At 39.7% G+C, this 22,810-nt stretch overlaps 1 long non-coding RNA gene across 2 annotated transcripts in view; it reads right to left on the bottom strand.

Moving 5' to 3' along the window:
* Positions 1 to 22,810, bottom strand: part of LOC118143707 (uncharacterized) — a 46,830-nt gene that overhangs the window by 2,428 nt on the left and 21,592 nt on the right. For both annotated transcript variants that reach the window (XR_004728071.3, XR_004728070.3), the window contains 5 exons: positions 22,121 to 22,227; positions 20,886 to 20,976; positions 10,778 to 10,845; positions 1,607 to 1,693; positions 582 to 751 (listed from right to left, as the gene is read on the bottom strand). This is a non-coding gene — a long non-coding RNA (uncharacterized LOC118143707). The remainder of the gene's footprint in view (positions 1 to 581; positions 752 to 1,606; positions 1,694 to 10,777; positions 10,846 to 20,885; positions 20,977 to 22,120; positions 22,228 to 22,810) is intronic.

The raw sequence follows: 22,810 nt of genomic DNA, 5'->3' as shown, positions 1-22,810 counted from the left end.
CTTGCCCTTGCAGGTCTTGCATGAGAACAGACATTGCATCTTAGCACCAACCTTGGGGACCTGCTGCAAATAGATCTTTGACAATGACTTCAGCCCTCAGAAATCTTTACCAGATCTGGGACAACTTTGATTCCTGTCTGGTACAAATCCTACATCCTGGGAGGTCTCTGTGCTGAATCTCATTTGCTACAGATCTCTAAAAGCTTCCAGGCTGCTTAACTCTTCCCAAACTTTTTGGTTTCAAAATACATTCCTAGTCAGTGGGTCTGAGTGCATTCTTTGTGCCTAGAGAATGCTGTTTCCTTCCGCATTTGGAGCAGACCAGCACATAGCTCAGACGAAAAAATGTGACACTCCATTTTCAGACTGTGTGGCCTGAGAGCACAATGTGGGCAGACAGGGATTCCCATGGAATTCTGAGAAGAAGGCAGTGCTTTTCCAGGGTGGTCTAGTGGTCTTGGATTGCAGTCGGCTCCATGTGCTCAGATTTTTTGAAAAATCTCACAGAAAGTTTATTACAGAAATTCTTACTTTTGCCTTATTTCCTCTAGGGGTTGTCTTTTCTAAGGCCCATCACCTACCTCACAGGTATGTGGTTGTCATTCATCCAGTGTGTTTCCTGACTTCCTTTAGTTCTTTTCATGTATCTGTTCTATAAGCACTCAGTGAGTGCCCCTTCCATGGCAGGCACTCTAGTCGGTGCTGGAGTACAGGAATCTAAATGCAGGTCCACTCTCAATGTGCTTACAGTCTAGTGGGAAAGAAACAATAAAATCAACTAAAGGTGATTAGTCTTAAAACCGAAGTTTAGCAAGCCAGGGCTACACCCAAGAAGGGCCCCAAATAAGTATTGGAAGTCAGAGATAACTTATCAGATAATGGCTAAACTGATTTAGGAAGAACAGAGACAAGCCAGGCAGAGGGTGTTGAAGGAGATGGGAGACAAGGATTCCAGGCAAGAGAAATAGGATGTACAAAGTCCCTGGGGCAAGGAAGAGTGGAACAGGTTTGGGAAGGGAAGGTAATTCAGTCTGGCTGGAAGGTAGAGGATGCCTACGGTGCTGGTTGTAGAGGTAGTGAGAGAGGAAGTTAGAGAGGGTGCCGTGTGTTGTGTCCTGTGGGACGTGGCAGGCCATGCTAAGCAGTTTGAACTTTAGGAAATATGAGGCAGATTTTAATCAAGAACATGACATGATCGGGTTTGTCTTTTGTTAAGTCCAATTATACAGGGATTCAGCAGAAATGCCTGGAACTTTTGTGACTGAGTTTTTATCAGAACAGAAACTTGTTTCCACCCTTGTCATCAGAGCCTGTGCAGGGAATGTTAGGGCAGATCCTCTGGGCAGGTTGATGATGGAGAGCTGTGGCAGTCTGAAGCAAGGGGTAGGCAGTACTAATCCTGGGAGTAGGTGGAATGCCAGGACCTAGGGAGACAGGAAAAGCAGGAAGGAGCGGGAAGAGGACTGGCTTCCAACAGGCTCCACTCCCTAGGGGCAGCTGCAGTTTCAGACAAGTGCCAGCAGAGCTAAAATTTAAGGATTCAAATCAAGGTTGAAGCCTAAGGCTTTAAGTGGTTACCCACAAGAGGAGAGGGTCAAACATTTACCTGGTAGTAGACACCCAGGAAAGCACTTTGCAAGCAGCTATCTCCCATCTCTGCTATGAAGTAGGCATCATTATTTGCATCTGCCAACTGAGAAGAGAGAGGCTTAGAGAGGTGCAGTAACTCACCCAAGATTGCACAGCTAGTAAGTACAGAGCCAGGATTTTATGTCAGCATTCTCTACTTCAAACCTGTTTTCATCAATTGTTAGAGTGGGCACTCAACATCAAATCAATCCTAATAATCTATCACACTCTGATGCCCCCTTAATTTTTCTTCTTTAAATGAAAAGTGGGTCTTCCTGAAATATTTCCCAACATGAAATCTCCATCCTACAACACTTTGCATCAAGAACTGTGTGGCTCCAGTTCTCCTACCAGAAACATCATCTCACATAGGGGGCTGCTGCCTGTATGGCCATGCTGAAGTTTTCCCCTACTTGTTCCCATCAGCATCCTTTATTGAAGTTACCCAAATGTGCCTCCTTGTTTCTTCACTGACTGACACCCTCCTTTCTTTTGGATCTCAGTGTCCATCTATCAGGTAAGGGAGGCATTGGTCCCACATGATTTTTGGGGTGCAGACCACATTGTCCTAGACTTGAAGTTCTTTTGACTCTACCTCAGTCTTCTCCAAAGGACCACTCCCAGCCAGCTCCTCTGAATGACTTGAGTTCCTGAAGAGAAGTAGCCCCATTTATCTGAAATATGGAGGCAATGTGGTGGTGTGGAATGAGCAGGGGCTTTGAGTCCATCAGACTGAGATCCCCAGCTCTGCCACTTGCTGCCTGTGTGAACTTTGGCAATTCCCTTAAATTTGCTGAGGTTCAGTGTCCTCATTTGTATATAGAGATCATAATGCCTACCTCCCAGGACTGTTTTGAGAGTTACCTGAGTAGATCTTCATGCAATGCCTGGCCAATAATGGAGTAGAAAAAATAATCAGTATAACCATTATTACCGTAGGCAACCCTCCATATCTAGGCAATGAACCAGTCAAAGCATCTTTATAATTTGTGTGCATAGGGAGTGGGGGTTCTTATTCCCCCAAAGTGTGTAGATGAAGCGAGCCAAGTGACACAGTGCAGCTTAGGAATGAAACAAATAATTTTGTGACTTTTTCACAAGAAGAGCTTGTATGTATGCCTACTCACAAGGTGGTGGTAAGGATTAATATTGAGCAAACAATCACAATTGAACCCCCTTGTAAACTATAATATAGTGTGCATGTTCCTCTTTATTTTTATGATCTTTACTTTTTGAATCAAATTGCTTCCAGCATAATTGATATAGAATAGAATACTTAACATTTTAAGTGTACACTTTGATGAATTTTGACAAATGTATATACAAGTGTGACCACCACTTCAATCATGACACACAAGATTTCCATTGCTCCCGAAACTTCCCTCCTGGCCCTTTGTAGTTGATCTCCTCTTCCACCCCCTCTCCCCTGCCATATTCCTTACCTCAGGAAAACACTTATCTGACTTCTGTCATTATAAATTAGTTTTACATGATCAAAGGCTTTATATAAATGAAATCATATTCTTTCTTCTTTCACTCAGCATAGCGTTTAAGATTTGTTAATATACCTATCAGTAGTCTGTTCATTTTTATTACCAAGTTGTATTCCATTGTATGAATTTACCATTGTTCGGTTATCTACTCACAAGTTGGTGAACATTTGGGTTATTTCCAGTATGGGGTGGTTGGGAATAAGGTTGCTTTAAATGTTCATGTAAATGAATATTTTTCTCATGTAAATGAATATGTTTTTATTTATTTTCAATACGATTGAAACTGTTGAATTATGTATTAAGTGTGTGGTTAACCTTAAAAGAAACTACTAGTCTTTTTTCTAAAGTGGTTGTACCATTTTGCAATCCAAGCATCAATGTATGAGTTGCTCCATGTCTTTCTCCACACTTGTTATTATCACCCTTTTAAATTTTAGTCATTTAAGTAGTATGTAATGGGACTCATTTGTGGTTTTAGTTTGTATTTTCCTAATGAATACAGATGTTTGCTCTCTTTTTATGCTCTATGGCCATTAATATAGCTTCTTTTATCAAATGCCTATTTAAATCTTTGGTCCATTTATTCATATTTATTTAAAATTGTATCTTATTATTGAGTTGGAAGACTTCTTTTTATAATCTAGGTTCTTGTCCTTTGTCACATATCTCTATTGTGAATATCTTTTCCCTGTCTGTGGCTGACCTTTTCATTTTCTTAATAATATTTTTTAAGAGCAGAAAGATTTAAGTTTTATGAAGAAATGTATTATTGTTTGTCTTCATGATCCATGCTTATTGTGTTTTGTTTAAGAAATCTTTGCCTATCCAAGGTTTATGAATATTTTCTCCTATGTTTTCTTCTAGAACTTGTGTTGTTTTATCTTTTTTATGTTGGTCTATGGTTTATTTTGAACTAAATTTTGCATATGACAACAGATAGGAGCTAAGATTCTTTCTTTCTTTCTGTTTTTGCACATGGATATTCAGCTGTTTTAGAACCCTACAGGGAAAAGACTCTTACTGAATTATTCTGATGCATTTGTCAAAAATCAATTAGCCATATATGTGTGGGTTTATATCTGGACTCTTTAAACTATGTCTATATCTTTGGCCAATAGAATTATGTATTGACTCTAGAAGTTTCTGGTAAATCTTTATATTAGGTAGGGTAAGTCACCCAATATTTGTTCTTTTTCTGTACTGCTTTTGCTATTCTTGTTTTTTTGCATTATTTTTTAATCATCTTACCTGCTAGAAATTTGGTTGCATTATAGCAATGGATCAATTTGTAAATCAATTAAATTTCCTAATTCATGAACATAGTATCCCTTAACATTTATTTAGACTTTTAAATATTGACAATGTGGAGTTTTATAACATTGAACTTTCTGATGTGTAAACATAATATTTTTATACATTTATTTAGATGTTTAAAATTTTTTCTGGCTGGGTGTGTGGCTTGTGCCTATAATCCAAATGCTTTTTGAGGTCAAGATAGAAGGATAACTTGAGTCAAGAAGTTTGAGACCAGCCTAGGCAACATAGCAAGATCCTCCTGAATTGTCTCCACAATTTCTCTACAGAAATTGTCTCTACAATTTCTTTTTTTAAAATAGCTGGGCATTGTGGCATACCTGTAGCCCTAGCTACTCAGGAAGGTCAAGCAAGAGAATCATCTGAGCCAAGGAGTTTGAGGCTGCAGTGAGCTATGATGGTGCCATCCCTCTGACTCTTAAAAAATAAATAAATAAAAATTAAAGAACTTTTTCTCAGAAAATTTTATAGTTTTTAATGTAGAATGTTTATATATCTTCCATTAATTTATTTCTAATCATACTATATTTTGATGCTATTGCAAATAGTACTTTAAATTTAATTTCCTAATTGTTCGTTGTTACTTTTAAGGATTATGATAGGAGAGCTTGTCTGGTACCAGATATTTTATAATAGCCAGATGCAAGATTTTTTTTTTTAGCAATAACTATGGAAAAATTGAAGCATTTCCTCCTGAATTGATATTTTTCTTCTTTTAAAAATGTTTCCAGGACTCACTATGAAGCATTTTTGGTCTCTGTTGCATTCTAAAGCATTAAGCAGATGAGCAGGTTGCGTGTGTGTGTGTGTGTGTGTGTGTGTGTGTGTGTGTTCGTGGTTGCTGCTTGGATCTCATAAGTTCTCTTCTGAAGAAATTTATCACTGCCAACTTTCTACCTGCCCCCCCGCTACAGATTTTTTTCTTTTTGGCACCAGTAAAATAAGACCAATCTGTGGGCATAGCAGGTATAATGTGCTCTACGTTTGGTTCATTCACAAGCGTGAAAGCATCTCAGCCTTCCTTAGGACCATTTTAGAGACACTGCTGAAATATTAGCTGAATTACTAAGCTTAAATTAGAAAGCACATAGAAGGGCAGATATTGATTTCTTCCACAAAGTTGTTGTATTTGCATTGGAGGGACTCTTGGAAACCGGAAAAAGACATTTTGTAAGTGAAATGAAACATACTAAACTCAGACTAAAAATAATTATGTAAATTCTCAGACAGTAGAGTTACAAAGTTTTAAGGACATATTTTTGTATTCTACTTTCTGCTTTTTTTCCTTTTCTTTTTTTTTCGGAGACATTGTCTTACTCTGTCACCCAGGCTAGAGTGCAATGGTGCAATGTCTTACTGCAACCTCTGCCTCCTGGGCTCAAGCAATTTTCTTGCTTTAGCCTTCCGAGTAGCTGGGATTACAGGCACGCGGCACTGCACCCGGCTAATTTTTGCATTCTTAGTAGAGATGGGGTTTCACTGTGTTGCCCAAGCTGGTCTTGAACTCCTGACCTCAGGTGATCTACCTGCCTCAGCCTCCCAAAGTGCTGGAATTACAGGCATGAGCCACCGCACCCAGCCTACCTTCTGCTTTTTAAAGCATTTTCAGATTCCACATTGGACATATGTACTTGTGTATATATGTTTATTCTGCTTGCTTTGCCTGGAACAACCCTTCCCTCTTTCTCTAAACTTTTAGTCATTTTTCAAAATGAGTTTGATCTGTTCCCAACCTCCCCACCTTCAGCTGTACAACACCCCTCCAGGTGACTTGGCTCACATATCCCTGATGTTCCCTAATTAGGAAGCATCTGATTTAATTTAACAAGTACTACTTATGTCCCAGTTATGCTCAAAATAGGGGCTCAATAAAACGCCTTAGGCATTCTCAAATGCCCTAAGTAGCATTTGTAGATTGTTCTTTCCTTTTTTTCTCTCTAGATGTAAGCCTGTCGGTACTTAGGGTTTATTTGTAGCTTTTTTTTTTTTTTAACTACACTCAAGGAAGGGGAATCAACCTTCAATACATGCAGAAAAAGATAGCAAGATTTACCTGTGCTCACACAGTGATTTCTGAAACAAAACTAACTCAAGGGCAGCACTGGAACAGGATTGGAGGGAACTCTGGGTCAGAGGTCCCAGGGTCCTGGTCTGACTTTGTCAACAAAAAAGCTCAGAGCTTGCCACATAAAAGGTACTAGGATAAGTGACTGAACTTGAAGAAGTCTCTTAACCTTTGTTGACCTCTGTTTTTACATGCTCGACTACACAGAGTTGGAGTTGATGGTCTTTAATTGTTTCAACTCAAAACATCGTATATTTTTTTTACCCTTCAGGACTTAAATCAATACTATAGTAAAAACTGATTATTTAGATTAATTGAGATTGGAGAATGGAATTGACACTCATAGAGTGTCTATCATGTGTTAGATATTTGTTGTATATTGGGAGATGTTTAAGCAGAATAAATCATACTGGTCCTGTCTTCTTGTTCCTATGGGCTCTGTTGGATTGTCACTCATCCTTCTAATCTCTTTAAATCAACTTTCAAGGTGAGCATAGTCTCAGAATCACTCTTCTAGGGTGAGAAAGGGAGAGAAGCAGCTGCTCTATGGAAAGAGGTAATTGCTTTGAAGGGATGCAGCCATTATTCACATTCAAGTGTGTGTTTCTAACATACTTGAAGCTGATCGAAGTAAATATGCCATTTTCTTTGAAGTTGATTGATTTTCTTTATAACCTCATTCACTCTGTGTAAAGACAAACTTTATTACAACTTCTATCACAAACTCCAAATATGTAGGAGGTTTGAATTAATCTTACAGTCCTGGCATAGGTAGTAATGCCAGGACTGTAAGATGTAGACTAAGGAGATTTGATACAACAGACGTTTTCTTGGGTAAGAGAAGCTTTAGATAGGGGTTGCTCCCTGAAATATGATCCTGCTCTATGGCTGCCAAAAAGAAATCTGTGTTGCTATGAGGCCACCATCCTTCCCTTCCATTGCTTGAGAGATTGATTACCTTGTGCTTCTTTCATAGGGAAACTGGTCAGATGTGGTCATAGGAAGCAACAAAAGGCATGAAGCTTATCCCCATCCTTTGGGTGCTGGGTTCTAGGTTCTAGAACCAAGGTTTGGCTCCATGTACTCTTTGAACTGCCTTCAGGGTGAGTTTCCCAGGGCTGCTATAACAAAATATTACAGATGCAGTGGCTTAAACAACAAACATTTGTTTTCAGTTCTAGAGTCTAGAAGCCCATACCTAGCTTAGTAGGCTTGGTGTCTCCTGAGTCCTCTCTCTCTCATTTGCTTGAGATGGCCATTTTCTTGTTCTGTCCACATGTGGCCTTCTCTCTGTGCATGCACATCCCTGGTTTCTTTCCCTCTTCTTACAAAGAGGCCAGACATATTGGATAAGGACCCATCCATATGACCTCACTTAATTTTAACTACCTTTGCAAATACCATATATTTAAAAATGCAGTCACATTCTGAGATCCTGGGGGTTAGGACTTCAACATATGAATTTGATGGCAGGGAGGTGAGAGGACTAAATAAACCCGTAACACCCCTAAGACAACTGGAGCATGTGAGCCTGTCCAATAATGCATCCATTCTCTTCCTGCCTCCTTTAGCAGAAGGAAGTGTCCAGCAGATTACATGTGATTTATGTTAGAGCCAGAGCTCTCTGGTCCTTGACACAAAGAAAGATTCAAGTCTCCTGTGGGAAGAAACATAGGGAAGAGCCACTCTTCTCTTTTTAGACCCTAACATGCCACAGAGGTAACATACAGAGACCTTCCTGAAAGACTCTTTTGGGAAAGAAAAGAAAACCACCTGTGTTCAGTGACTGATCTAGAACCTATTTAGGGGATGCACAACCTGCAAGAAAGAAATTCTATTAAGGAAGGCCACGTAGGCCCATAGCAGGGTGTATTTAATAATTCACACCTATACTGCTATATTTATGAGCAAGGGACTCACTTTGGCACAAGCCAGAGAAGGTACAGTGTGTTGTTTTGTGGCATGTGTGTGCTTAATGTATGCATCAGGGAAATGATCAGGGATGTCCTAGGTCTGCCACTATTAGATAGACATGGCATTAGTTGAGAGACCCACTGCTGCCTGGCAGGCCACATATAGAAAGCTGCAGTTGTCAAACCAGAGGAGTGAGTGTGTGACAAAGCTAATAAGGTCTGTCTTCCCCAAAGCTGAAGCTTTTGTTACGTTGCTCTGCTCTGATGTCTACCTGTCATCAGAGGCAAGAAATTTGATGGATCTGGGAAACTCCCTGCCCTGGCTCTAATAATTAGCTCTGGCTTCATGCAGGGTGGCGCCAAAGGCTGCCCCAATCCTAGAGGGCTAAAGGCCATATGATGATAATACTGTTAGCAAATCACACTGGATTCTGCAACTAACTCACTGTGCCTCTTTGGGAAATGCACTTGGCCCCCTGCTGTCTCAGTTTACAGCTCTGTAAAATGGATGAAAAGATGTCAAAGGTACTCTCTAGCTCTGAAATGCACACTGTTTAAGCAGTAATTATCATAAAGCACCTGCAAACTTTGGAACAAATGGATTCACCTAAGAATTATTCAGGACCCAGAATCATATAACCAATCTCAAATTACTAGATAGGAGCTTGTATTTATAAAGTTCAGTGATTTTTTATAATCTCTTAAGAAAAATTATACCTCAGTCTTTTTTTTTTAACATAATGCTTAATGAAGGCATTTCTTCAAGGACTTAAGATAACATGATCCAAGTATATAGCCTTCATCATCCAACTTAATTCCAGCATTTCTATTACCTAGATACATAGATGAACACATATCCTTCAGGTAATTTTTCACCCATCACTTCTCTCAATGAGACTTTTTTTTTCTGTGATGGAGTCTTGCTGTGTCACCCAGGCTGCAGTGCAGTGGTGTGATCTTAGCACATTGTAACCTCCTCATTCTGGATTCAAGCCATCCTCTTGCCTCAGCCTCCCGAGAAGCTGGGACTACAGGCATGCACCACCATGCCTGGCTAATTTTTGTGTTTTTAGTAGAGACAGGTTTTCACCATAATGGCCAGGCTGGTAACTCCTGACCTCAGGTGTCACCCAGCCTCAACTAGGCTCTTAATAGGAATAAATAACAGACAGTATTGAATTTTCTGGTAAGAGCCTGGGTGTTGTGAGTTGTTTATTGAATGGTCTTCCCCATTGAACAACTTTTTTTTGTTTTGTTTTGTTTTTTTTTTTGAGATGGAGTTTTGCTCTTGTTGCCCAGGCTGGAGTGCAACGGCGTGGTCTCTACTCACCGCAACCTCCGTCTCCTGGGTTCAAGCAAATCTCCTGCCTCAGCCTCCCAAGCAACTGGGATTACAGGTGCCCACCACCACGCCCAGCCAATTTTTGTGTTTTTAGCAGAGACAGCATTTCACCATGTTGGCCAGGCTGGTCTCGAACTCTTGACCTCAGGTGATCCCCCTGCCTTGGTCTCCTGCTGGGATTACAGGCATAAGCCACTGCACCCAGCCTGAACAACTTTTTTAAGAATGATTCTTTCTTTTTATTTCCATAGTGCCTACCACATAGTATTACTCAGTAAATCTTTCTTGAATGAATGGCTGTAAATAATTAGATTCTGATGCGTTTTCGGATTGATGTTTGAAATGGGTTTTATGATATTGTGTCAACTATATGGAAAATAATGGAATTTCATCTAAACCAGGATTTCTTTAAAGTGGCAATACTGACATTTGAGGCCAGATAATTCTTTGTTGTGAGGGACTTTCCTCTGTACTGTAGAATGATTATTAGCACTATCTCTGACCTCTATCCACTGGATGCCAATAGAACCCTCAATTGTAACAAGTAAAAATGTCTCTAGACATTGTCAAAGGTCTCCTGGGGTAGAAGGCAAAATTGCCATTACTTGAGAACCACTGATTTAGACTACAGATCCTCAGGGATAGGAAAGGGAAGGACAGCTTCAGAATTGCACTTTCTGTATTTTTATGGTTCAGTTAAATGGTGAATGTTTAATTAGTTAGACCTCAGTCTTTTATGTCTTTCAGATCATGCTCCAGTGGCATTACAGGTAAATAAATCATTCCTTTAAAAAATGCTAACTTTTTAATAGTGCAAATTAATAGCACTTAGTTTCTAATTAGAGTGCTTACTCATATAATGACACTTGTGAGTTATTTACATAGTAGATATATTTGAGGTTCTAGAAAGACAGATTAAAAGGGTAGAAGACTATAATATGCATGTGTACACAGATATTAATTATTTCTACACCTTTAATGCTGGTCTGAAATACAAAAATAAGGACAAAAACTGATTTACCTTAGAAATTAGATGAAGCGAAGCTTCCTTCCTTCTTTTTATTCTCATGATGAGCTGATGATTTCATCCTAGTATTTCAAATATAGGTCATGAAAATATTTATTTATTCTACCTGGAAGACTCATAAAAACAAGTTAATGCAATTATGTCATGAAAATGCTGTCATCTTATAACTTTGTCACAAATAAAAGAACAATATTAATAATTACAATGTATTAATTTAATTGAGGTGATTGCTTCATGCCATCGAGGGTCTAAATTTTGCCTTCAATCAAGCAAACTGATTTGTCATTGGGGTGAGAATGTCTTTTAAAATAACCTCCCTCGGGATTATTCCTACTATAAGTTTCAAACCCACATTTTCTTTTTTTTTATTATTACTTTTTCTTTTTTTTTTTTCATTTTTATTGCATTTTAAGTTCTGGGGTACATGTGCAGGACATGCAAGATAGTTGCATAGGTACAAACATGGTAGTGTGATTTGCTGTCTTCCTCCCCTTCACCCACATCTGGCATTTCTCCCCTTGATATCCCTCCCCAGCTCCCCCCTGCTGTCCCACCCCTATTCCCCCCAATAGACCCCAGTGTGTTGTGCTCCTCTCCCTGTGTCCATGTGTTCTCACTGTTCATCACCCACCTATGAGTGAGAACATACGGTATTTCATTTTCTGTTCTTGTGTCAGTTTGCTGAGAATGATGTTCTCCAGATTCATCCATGTCCCTACAAAGGACACGAACTCATCATTTTTGATTGCTGCATAATATTCCATGGTGTATTTGTGCCACATTTTCCCAATCCAGTCTATCATCGATGGACATTTGGGTTGGTTCCAGGTCTTTGCTATTGTAAATACTGCTGCAATGAACATTCGTGTGCATGTGTCCTTACAGTAGAACGATTTATAGTCCTTTGGATATATGCCCAGTAATGGGATTGCTGGGTCAATTGGGATTTCTATTTCTAGGTCCTTGAGGAATCGCCACACTGTCTTCCACAATGGTTGAACTAATTTACACTCCCACCAGCAGTGTAAAAGTGTTCCTATATCTCCACATTCTCTCCAGCATCTGTTGTCTCCAGCTTTTTAATGATTGCTATTCTAACTGGTGTGAGATGGTATCTCAATGTAGTTTTGATTTGCATTTCTCTAATGACCAGTGATGATGAGCATTTTTTCATATGTTTGTTGGCCTCATGTATGTCTTCTTTTGTAAAGTGTCTGTTTATATCCTTTGCCCATTTTTGAATGGGCTTGTTTGTTTTTTTCTTGTAACTCTGTTTGAGTTCTTTGTAAATTCTGGATATCAGCCCTTTGTCAGATGGGTAAACTGCTAAAATTTTTTCCCATTCTGTTGGTTGCCAATACACTCTAATGACTGTTTCTTTTTCTGTGCAGAAGCTGTGGAGTTTGATTAGGTCCCATTTGTCTATTTTGGCTTTTGTTGCCAATGCTTTTGGTGTTTTGGTCATGAAGTCCTTGCCTACTCCTATGTCCTGAATGGTTTTGCCTAGATTTTCTTCTAGGGTTTTTATGGTGCCAGGTCTGATGTTTAAGTCTTTAATTTACCTGGAGTTAATATTAGTGTAAGGTATCAGGAAGGGGTCCAGTTTCTGCTTTCTGCACATGGCTAACCAGTTTTCCCAACACCATTTATAAAACAGGGAATCCTTTCCCCATTGCTTGTTTTTGTAAGGTTTATCAAAGATTGTATGGTAGTAGGTATGTTGTGTTGCCTCTGATGCCTCTGTTCTGTTCCATTGGTCTATATCTCTGCTTTGGTACCAGTACCATGCTGTTTTGATTACTGTAGCCTTGTAGTATAGTTTGAAGTCCAGTAGTGTGATGCCTCCTGCTGTGTTCTTTTTGCTTAGAATTGACTTGGCTATGCGGGCTCTCTTTTGGTTCCATATGAAGTTTAAGGTGGTTTTTTCCAGTTCTGTGAAGAAGGTCATTGGTAGCTTGATGGGGATAGCGTTGAGTCTGTAAATAACTTTGGGCAGTATGGCCATTTTCACGATATTGATTCTTCCTAACCATGAACATGGAATGTTTCTCCATCTGTTTGTGTCCTCTCTTATTTCGTTGAGCAGTGGTTTGTAGTTCTCCTTGAAGAAGTCCTTTACATTCCTTGTTAGTTGTATTCCTAGGTATTTTATTCTCTTTGTAGCAATTGTGAATGGCAGTTGGTTCTTGATTCGGCTCTCTTTAAGTCTGTTATTGGTGTATAGGAATGCTTGTGATTTTTGCACATTGATTTTGTATCCTGAGGCTTTGCTGAAGTTGCTTATCAGTTTCGGGAGTTTTTGGGCTGAGACGATGGGGTCTTCTAGATATACAATCATGTCGTCTGCAAATAGAGACAATTTTACTTCCTCCTTTCCTATTTGAATACCCTTTATTTCTTTTTCTTGCCTGATTGCTCTGGGTAGGACTTCCAGTACTATATTGAACAGGAGTGGTGAGAGAGGGCATCCTTGTCTCTCTCAAAGATTTCAAAGGGAATGCTTCCAGGTTTTGCCCATTCAGTATGATATTGGCTGTTGGTTTGTCATAAATAGCTTTTATTATTTTGAGATATGTTCCATCAATACCAAGTTTATTGAGGGTTTTTAGCATAAAGGGCTGTTGTTAAAGGCCTTCTCTGCGTCAATTGAGATAATCAGGTGGTTTTTGTTTTTGGTTCTGTTTATGTGGTGAATTACGTTTATAGACTTGCGTATGTGGAACCAGCCTTGCATCCCCAGGATGAATCCTACTTGATCATGGTGGATAAGCTTTTTGATGTGCTATTGCAATCGGCTTGCCAGTATTTTATTGAAGATTTTTGTGTCTATGTTCATCATGGATATTGGCCTGAAGTTTCCTTTTCTTGTTGAGTCTCTGCCATGTTTTGGTATCAGGATGATGTTGGTCTCATAAAATGATTTGGGAAGGATTCCCTCTTTTTGAATTATTTGGAATAGTTTCAGAAGGAATGGTAACAGTTTCTCTTTGTGTGTCTGGTAGAATTCATCTGTGAACTCATCTGGACCTGGGCTTTTTTTGTGTGGTAGGCTCTTAATTGCTGCCTCAACTTCAGACCTTGTTATTGGTCTATTCATAGTTTTGGCTTCCTCCTGGTTTAGGCTTGGGAGGACACAAGTCTCCAGGAATTTATCCATTTTTTCCAGGTTTACTAGTTTATGTGCATAGAGTTGTTTGTAATATTTTCTGATGATGGTTTGAATTTCTGTGGAATCTGTGGTGATATCCCCTTTATCGTTTTTTATTGCATCTATTTGGTTATTCTCTCTTTTCTTTTTAATCAATCTGGCTAGTGGTCTGTCTATTTTGTTGATCTTTTCAAAAAACCAGCTCTTGGATTTATTGATTTTTTGAAGGGTTTTTCGTGTCTCTATCTCCTTCAGTTCTGCTCTGATCTTAGTTATTTCTTGTCTTCTGCTAGGTTTTGAGATTTTTTGATCTTGTTCCTCTAGCTCTTTCAACTTCTATGATAGGGTGTCAATTTTGGATCTCTTCACTCTTCTCATGTGGGCACTTATTGCTATATATTTTTCTCTAGAGACTGCTTTAAATGTGTCCCAGAGATTCTTGTATGTTGTGTCTTTGTTCTCGTTGGTTTTGAAGAACTTCTTTATTTCTGCCTTCATTTCATTGTTTATCCAGTCAACATTCAAGAGCAAGTTGTTCAGTTTCCATGAAGCTGTATGGTTCTGAGTTAGTTTCTGAATTCTGAGTTCTAACTTGATTGCACTATGGTCTGAGAGACTGTTTGTTCTGATTTCCGTTGTTTTGCATTTGCTGTGGAGTGATTTACTTCCAATTATGTGGTTAATTTTAGAGTAGGTGTGATGTGGTGCTGAGAAGAATGTATATTCTGTGGATTTGTGGTGGAGAGTTCTGTAAATGTCTATCAGGTTTGCTTGTTCCAGGTCTGAGTTCAAGCCCTGGATATCCTTGTTGATTTTCTGTCTGGTTGATCTGTCTAATATTGACAGTGGAGTGTTAAAGTCTCCCACTATAATTGTGTGAGAGTCTAAGTCTCTTTGTAAGTCTTTAAGAACTTGCCTTATGTATCTGGGTGCTCCTGTATTGGGTGCATATATATTTAGAATAGTTAGCTCTTTTTGTTGTATCGATCCTTTGACCATTATGTAATGTCCTTCTTTGTCTCTTTTGATCTTTGTTGCTTTAAAGTCTATTTTATCAGAGATGAGAATTGCAACTCCTGCTTTTTTTTGCTCTCCATTTGCTCGGTAAATCTTCCTCCATCCCTTTATTTTGAGCCTTTGTGTATCTTTGCATGTGACATGGGTTTCCTGGATACAGCACACCGATGGGTTTTGGCTTTTTATTCAATTTGCCAATCTGTGTCTTTTGATTGGTGCATTTAGCCCATTTACATTTAGGGTTAATATTGTTATGTGTGAATTTGATACTGCCATTTTGATGCTAGCTGGCTGTTTTGCCCGTTAGTTGTTGTAGATTCTTCATTATGATGATGCTCTTTAGCATTTAGTGTGATTTTGGAATGGCTGGTACTGGTTGTTCCTTTCTATGTGTAGTGCCTCTTTCAGGAGCTCTTGTAAAGCAGGCCTGGTGGTGACAAAATCTCTGAGTACTTGCTTGTTTGCAAAGGATTTTATTTTTCCTTCACTTATGAAGCTCAGTTTGGCTGGATATGAAATTCTGGGTTGAAAGTTCTTTTCTTTAAGGATGTTGAATATTGGCCCCCACTCTCTTCTGGCTTGTAGGGTTTCTGCCGAGAGATCTGCTGTGAGTATGATGGGCTTCCCTTTGTGGGTGACCCAACCTTTCTCTCTGGCTGCCCTTAGCATTTTCTCCTTCATTTCAACCCTGATGAATCTGATGATTATGTGCCTTGGGGTTGCTCTTCTTGCAAAATATCTTTGTGGTGTTCTCTGTATTTCCTGGACTTGAATATTGGCCTGCCTTGCTAGGTTGGGGCAAACCCACATTTTCAAATGGGTACTTTTCCTTCCATCTCAGCCCAGACCAAAGTCACCTCACGATTTCCTCTTGGCCACTGGGATAGCCACTCCAACTCATAACCTGCCATGCACTTGTAACACCTCCCTTCTCTCTTGCCAAGTCACAGTAACTCTGCTTAAATTTACCCTTCCTTGCTATTTACATGACTGTTTCTTTGTGTTAGGCTCTTAACATTATGCAGTTTAATCTGCCACATCCAGATTGAATTTCCAAAAGAACAAATCTGGTCATCTCACTGTGCTCAAAACCTTCAATAACTCTCCAGGCATGTGGAATAAAACCTATATTACTCCATCTGATAACTCAAGAGCCTCTGTGGTCTCATTCTTCCTAGACTGCCAGTCAGATCCTCCAGTATATTTCCTGGGGATGCTCAAGACATAGCTGCCCTACACTAGTCGCTTTTCTCCATTCTGGATTGTGGTTATGCTTTCTGCCTAGAATGTTCTTCCTTGCATTGCCAATGGAGAATCTTCTGGTTCTACAAACTCCTTCTGAGGGTTGAGTCTGCAAGACAGAGCCTGTGTCTGGTAGTTAAATCCAGGGTATTTACTCTAGGGAACTATTCAAAAGACTGTTGGACAAGATGAAAAGTTCAACAGGAGATGTCAGGCAAGTGAGGGTTTAGCATCAACAGGAAGCTGCCACCATTGCTGGGGCTGGAGGGACAACAAAAGGAAAGTGCTCAGGGACTCCCTGGGTCTGGCACTGTTAAATACATGTGGCCTTAGCAGGGAGATTCATAACAAATGGAGGGGATGTTACTGGCGGAGGTGGGGCTCTCCAGTGGGCATGGCAGCATGATGGAGATTCAGCCATAGCCAGAGAAGCTGCCCGAAGCATAGAGAAAGACAGAAATATGTTAGCCTCCTGCTTACCTCTAATCTCCTGCATGAGTCTCCCATGGGCAAAACCTAGCCTAAGGCCAGGTGTCAAGGAGCCTGGGAAATGCATTTTTCAGGAATCAACCTTGCTATGATATAGGTCAGAGCAGGAGAAGGATGAGGAATGTATCATAAAGCAAAGAGGCAAATAACTAGCATGTACCTCCTTCATGAAATCACCCATTTTCTGTTGGAATTATACTCAGACCCAGTAGCTTTTTCATGCTGTTTGAATATCTATGATAATTTCTAATGTCTTTCCTATATAAGATCTACTTCTTTTGACTATGCTTATTGGTACCACTAGATTGGAAGCTAATTGAAGACAAGGACTCTGTTTTAGTCATCTTTGTAGCCCCAGAACCCAGTACAGTGTTTGAAATATTGTAGTAGCTCAGAAATAGTCCCTGCTACTCCTGAATTAGGGAGGAAAAAGGATTTCCAGTAAGAGAGATCAGAGGATGGTTGATGAAGGGATTTTCCATGGTATAAGGAGACACAGATGAGAAAAAGGAGTCAAAAGATTCATAAGAGCAGAAGAGAAATGAGTTGTAAGAAGATGGTAAGCACTTAAGTCTCATGGCTGTCTCAGCCTGGATGGCATTCACATTGAGAGACTCTGTGAGAAGCTCCAAAATGCCACACGCGTTTATGCTCTCCAATGCTTTTCTTGATTTGTCTAAGGAAGAAAGCACGTACTAACTCTCCTAATATGAAAGGACAGTCCATTGAAGATAAATTAAAAATGAAGAGGGAAGTGTATGTCATTTCTGTGAGCGTTCATAGGTGAGATTCAGTCTTGGGCTTTTTATACCTTTGATAATTTAAGAATAAGCTTCCAAATTCTGAACTGAAGAGAAATTTGGTCCCTTTCCTGAGCCAGCAACTCTTCTGCTTTACAAATACATTTCCTGTTTTTATAAAGTGAAAGGATTGGTGAAAAATAGGCTTTTGTTTAAAGAATATCTTTTTTCTAATTATAGAATCAATACATTTAGTGCATCATGGCTGGAGAATACAGAAAAGGACATAGAACGTAGAAAATCCCAACACTGATGATAATTACTCTAAATAATGAATATATACTTTCAATCTTATTTTTTTCTCTCTCTCAAAATGGAGTCCTACTCTATATACTGTCTTATGTATGCTTTTCACTTAAAAATATACCATACACATTCTTCCACTTCAGTTAACTTAAAGTAACACTTTTTTAAAAGGCTGCCTTATATTCTCTTACAACTTGTAATTCCCAGTGGCTGGGCATTTTGGCTGTCACTCAGTGTGTTTGATACAGTATGCTACACTGTTGTATTGGTTATGTATTGCTGCTATAACAAATTATCACAAACTCAGTGGCTTAAAATAATGCAGATTTATTCTCTTACATTTCCAGAAGTCAGAAATGGAAAATCAGTGTCACTGGCTATGGGCTGGTTCCCTCTGGAGGCTTTAGAGGAATTTGTTTCCTTGTGTTTTCCAGCTTCTACAGGTGACTTGCATTCCTTGGCTTTTGTCTCCTTCCTCCATCTTCAAAGCCCATCATCCAGTTACCATTTCCATTTTCAGATGGCCCCTCTCTGACTCTGGTTTCTTCTGTTTCCCCTTATAAGGACTCTTGTGATTATATCATGTCCACTCAAATAATACAGAATAATCTTTCGTGCTCCAAATCCTTCATCATTGTGCAAAAACTCTTTCTCATACAAAATAACATTTACCAGTTCTGGGACTCAGGCATCTTTGGGAGCCATAATTCAGCCCATCAGACAGCAATGGAAGAAACTTTTCAGGTCTATCCCAGCTCTACAATTTTATGATGAGGTTTTTGGAAGATGACTGTAATTATTTTAGCTTCGGAAACATTTATGGAGGCAGGTGTAACAGTAGACAGAAAACTGAGATTCAGGATACTGGGAGAGCCCTGGATCGGCCACTGACTTGCTGTGCGTATTTTTTTCCTGCTTCAACATTCTCGTCTGTAAGGCCGTGGAGCTGAAGACTCCCTTTAAATAGACATTCCATAATTATCAGAACTGAAGCATTATAAGTGGCATAATGGAAAAACAACAAAGTTATGTTCAGAACATTAATGGAGATGATGTATGTACGGTATTCTAGAGCCAGACACACTGTGAGCATGTTTTAATAATTAAAATCTTGGAGGAAAGCATCCCCTCAAACTTAATGATAAATACTATTTACTAAGCACCTGCTGTGTACACGATGTTTTATATATATGTCTATATATTATCTCACAAAAATCTCATACATTACAGAATACTCTGTATGTTATTCAAACTTAAGTAACTTGTTCAAGGCTTCAGTTATGAGTAACAGAATTGTTGACTTATACCATATCCATCTAGATCTAAGTTCAGGCTCTTTCACTTGGATCTTGCTGCCTGTGCACACACCTTATAGAATCAAATGCAGCAGTGGAGTTAGAACATTTACCAGGCAGTTTTAGAATAATCAGTAACATCATCTCAGTGGGAGTTGGGCATTTTTGATGCAGTTAAATGGGCAATTCTTTATGAACCTGCCCACTGTGGTTTGAATGTACCTCTCAAAATTTTATGTGCTGAAAACAATCCCCAAATTCATATGTTGATGTATTTGGAAGTAGAGCCTTTGGTAAGTAACTAGAATTATATAAAAGCATTACTGTGGGCTTCCATGATGGGACTAGTGGCTTTAAAAAAAAAAAAAGAGAGATGATGAGCAGGTGCACTCTTGCTTGCCCTCCTACCATATGATACCCTCTGCCATGTAATGATGGAGCAAGAAGATACTTATCAGATGCCAGAGCCATGCTCTTGGACTTCCCAGATTCCAGAACGGTGAGCTAAATAAACTTGTTTTCTTTATAAATTATTCGGGCTGTGGTTTTCTGTTATAGCAACAGAAAATGGACTAAGGCATTGCCCAATAGGGTTGTAAGCACACTGTTTCTCTTGAAAGCAACTTTTTCTTCCCTAGACTGTACAGAGGAACAAAGAGAAATTTGTCTGTTCCCTTTGGCTCTTTTTACTGGTGCTCGTGGTCAGGATGTGCACGTGCTGAAGTTACGTGGCCAGCCATTTGCCAAGTTCCCTTGCCTTATGGAAACCAGATGGAAGCTGGAGTCAAAGTTCTCAGCCCCAGAAATAAGCCTGGGCTGCCTCTCTGGATTGATTCTCTGAATTTCAGGAGGCACAATCTTCTCTTCTCCCCTCTCCCCCTGCCCCACTTCTGTTTCTAAAAACCAAGAGTCAATTTCAGAGATACAGTCTTTCCTTGTGCCTTGCCCAGACACTCTTTTTCAAAACTTTACTTTGTAGTTGCAGCTTTGTGTGTAGCAGAAGCTCTATTTGGTTGTCATAAAGTGTAACCAAGAGGAACAATGTCCACGAAACTGTGCTAGCATATGCTTTGAATAGCCTAGATTGATAATGTGAGGTCTTGCATAACTTTGCTAATCTCCACTAGCATTTTGGGAGAATTAAATATACAGTAAAACAATCACTCAAACAAACAAAAGCAAACAACAAACAAACAAATCTGGTAGAGTGGGAGGGGAAATTTTTAACATGTTGGTGACCAGTCAAAGTCAACAGATTGATTTGAAGCCTCATTCTGAAGTTTTCAAGGAATCAGCATTTCAAGTGAAGGAGACATCTTAAAATTCATCTAATAATTAATTTCATCTAGCTCTTCCCTATTTGGAAGAGCCCAAAAGAACCCAGGAGTGATTCAATTGTGAAATATGATTGCCACAAAAGTCCTGCTTCTTACTTATGAATGTGTCTACTGGTATGAAGAATGAGGATAAAAGTAAAACAACTGGTGGAATGTGAGATCTGAAGGATTAAAAATGTCATGGTTAAATAGTTACACTCTAGTTACAGGCTCTGGGGAAGTTCAGTGCTGTGGTAGGGGCATAGGATATGAGTCAGAAACACACTAGACTCTCTCTTATTGGCTGTGTGGCCTTGAGGGCATATTTAACCTCTCTGAGTTTCTGTTTTGGTATCAGAAGCAAGTTAGAATGAGTTTAAAATGTGACAAGAATATGGTGTATGCTTACCAAATGGTAAGCATCCATGTAGGTTGTATGCATTCCATGAATTCTTGGCCTGTGTGTCTACCCAACCCTTAAGGTAAGTTTGCCACAGAAAAATATAGAGGGGAATTTCTCTTTGGAGCCACCCCCTATTTTTCACTTACAGTCCTTGCCCTTTTTCAGAAAGTCATGGTCTTCTTTGGAGGAGTCATGGGATAGTGGAAATTGGAGCCATGTTTCTTGAGCTCAATCCACCTAAAAGATACCAGGCCCATTAAAGAGGCTAAATAAATATTTGTTGAATAAATGAAAAAGGAATGGGCTGCGCTTTCTTACACCTTTCTACCTGGAAACTTTTTAGTGCATTCTTCAAACCCCCACTTGCCTTACTTCTGTTGGCAATTTCCTTCAAAACATTGTACAGATCTGTTATTATAACCTGAGTCTCAGCTTAAGCACCCCAGAGATGGGTTATGAGCTTCTCAAAGGCAGCACTGTGACTCTGCGTTCCCCAAGTGTAGCATAGTTTTTGGATATTGATTGCTAAAGGAACAAATTTACACTTTCAGAGGCTGCAGTGGGCGGATTGCTTGAGCCCAGGAGTCCGAGACCAGCCTGGGCAACATGACGAAACCCTGTGTCTTCAAAAAATACAAAAGCTAGCCAGGCATGGTGGCATGTGTCTATAGTCCCAGATACTCAGAGGCTGAGGTGGGAGGATTGTTTGATCCCAGAAGGTCAAGGCTGCAGTGAGCCTAGATCACGCCACTGCAGTCCAGCCTAGGCAACAGAGCAAGACCCGTCTCAAAAAAAAAAAAAAAAAAAAAAACATAAAAAGTAAATAAATTTAAAGGTGAATGAAAAAATTCTAAAGATGGCACCCCAACTTGTTTTCCTCCCCCAGTTTATGCTATTTTGTGGTTTCCACACTCAGGTTCTTTACAGATAATTAGCCACATCTTGCTTATTCCTGCCCACTGTACAATCACAGTAATTTACTGCCAGTTCTTTGCTTATCTTGTCAGGAAGGTGACCCAGAATATTTTCTGAGTAGAAGCAGAAAGTCATTGCCAAGGTGCGTGTCAGAGTTCGCAGTATCCAAGACACATTGATCTATTAAGTAAACATAATTTTGGCTGATTGCTTTTAAGACATCAGCACACTGAGAAATTTTGTGTTGCTCAGTGAATTCAGAGCATGATACTCTTCAAACCTAACCCATCTTTTCTGTCCCAAAGATTCTTTTCTCCTCATTTCCTTATTTCTTTTCGTGGAAATGTTCTCTCAGTCAACTAAAAAGCCTGTTTCTTCTCTTTCTTCCTCAACACATTCAATCACTTATCAGACCCTATTATTTCTATTTGTTAGCTGATCTGGATGTGCGATCTTATCCCAGTACTTGTTAGCTGTTAGGTTCCTGGTAAGTCACTTGTGTTCTTGAGCCCCAGGTTTCTTCATAAATTAAATGGAATAGTCTGTCTCCCGTGACTGTTGCCAGGATGAGATCTGATAATGAAAGAGAAAGACCTTTGGAGTTACAAAACACTGGCACCATTAGTTGCTGCTTACTTCTAGGACTTGACCTTCTAGGGTGATCAACCAACTGAGTTCGCCTCAGACTGTCCTGATTTTAGCACCAAAAGTTTCACATCCTGGGTTTCACACCCCAAAGTTCCATGCAAGCCAGGACAGTTGGTCTCCTTTCCCTTTATTTCCTTTTCTTTTTTGCCTCAGTATTTCCTTTTCTTTTTTGGCTTTTTTGTTCAGTTCTTTCCCATTGTGCACACAAGCTTTTCCAAGACCCCTCCTGTCTGTCCTCATTCAATCCCATCCACCTGTTACCACCGGCATGATTTCTCTAAAGCATAGTGCATGTAGAGAATTGCTTCTGCACACTAAAACAGAGTGGACTTTGATGGGAAGAGAGAAGAAAGGAGACAATATGGACACCATTGGAGCTGCCATGGGGCAGGAAGAGTGGTGGATGTTCTCCCTGGCAGCTGGTGTGGGGGCCCAGCGTTGCTGCATCTGAGCTGCCAGGTTCCTGCCTAGACATTTGGTGTGAGGCTGGCCAAAGCATTCTGACCTC

The sequence above is a fragment of the Callithrix jacchus genome, chromosome 1 (assembly GCF_049354715.1).
Source record: "Callithrix jacchus isolate 240 chromosome 1, calJac240_pri, whole genome shotgun sequence".
NCBI lineage: Eukaryota > Metazoa > Chordata > Mammalia > Primates > Cebidae > Callithrix > Callithrix jacchus.
Note: the sequence above shows the minus strand (reverse complement) of the source record. Positions and strands in the feature narration are given on the sequence as shown.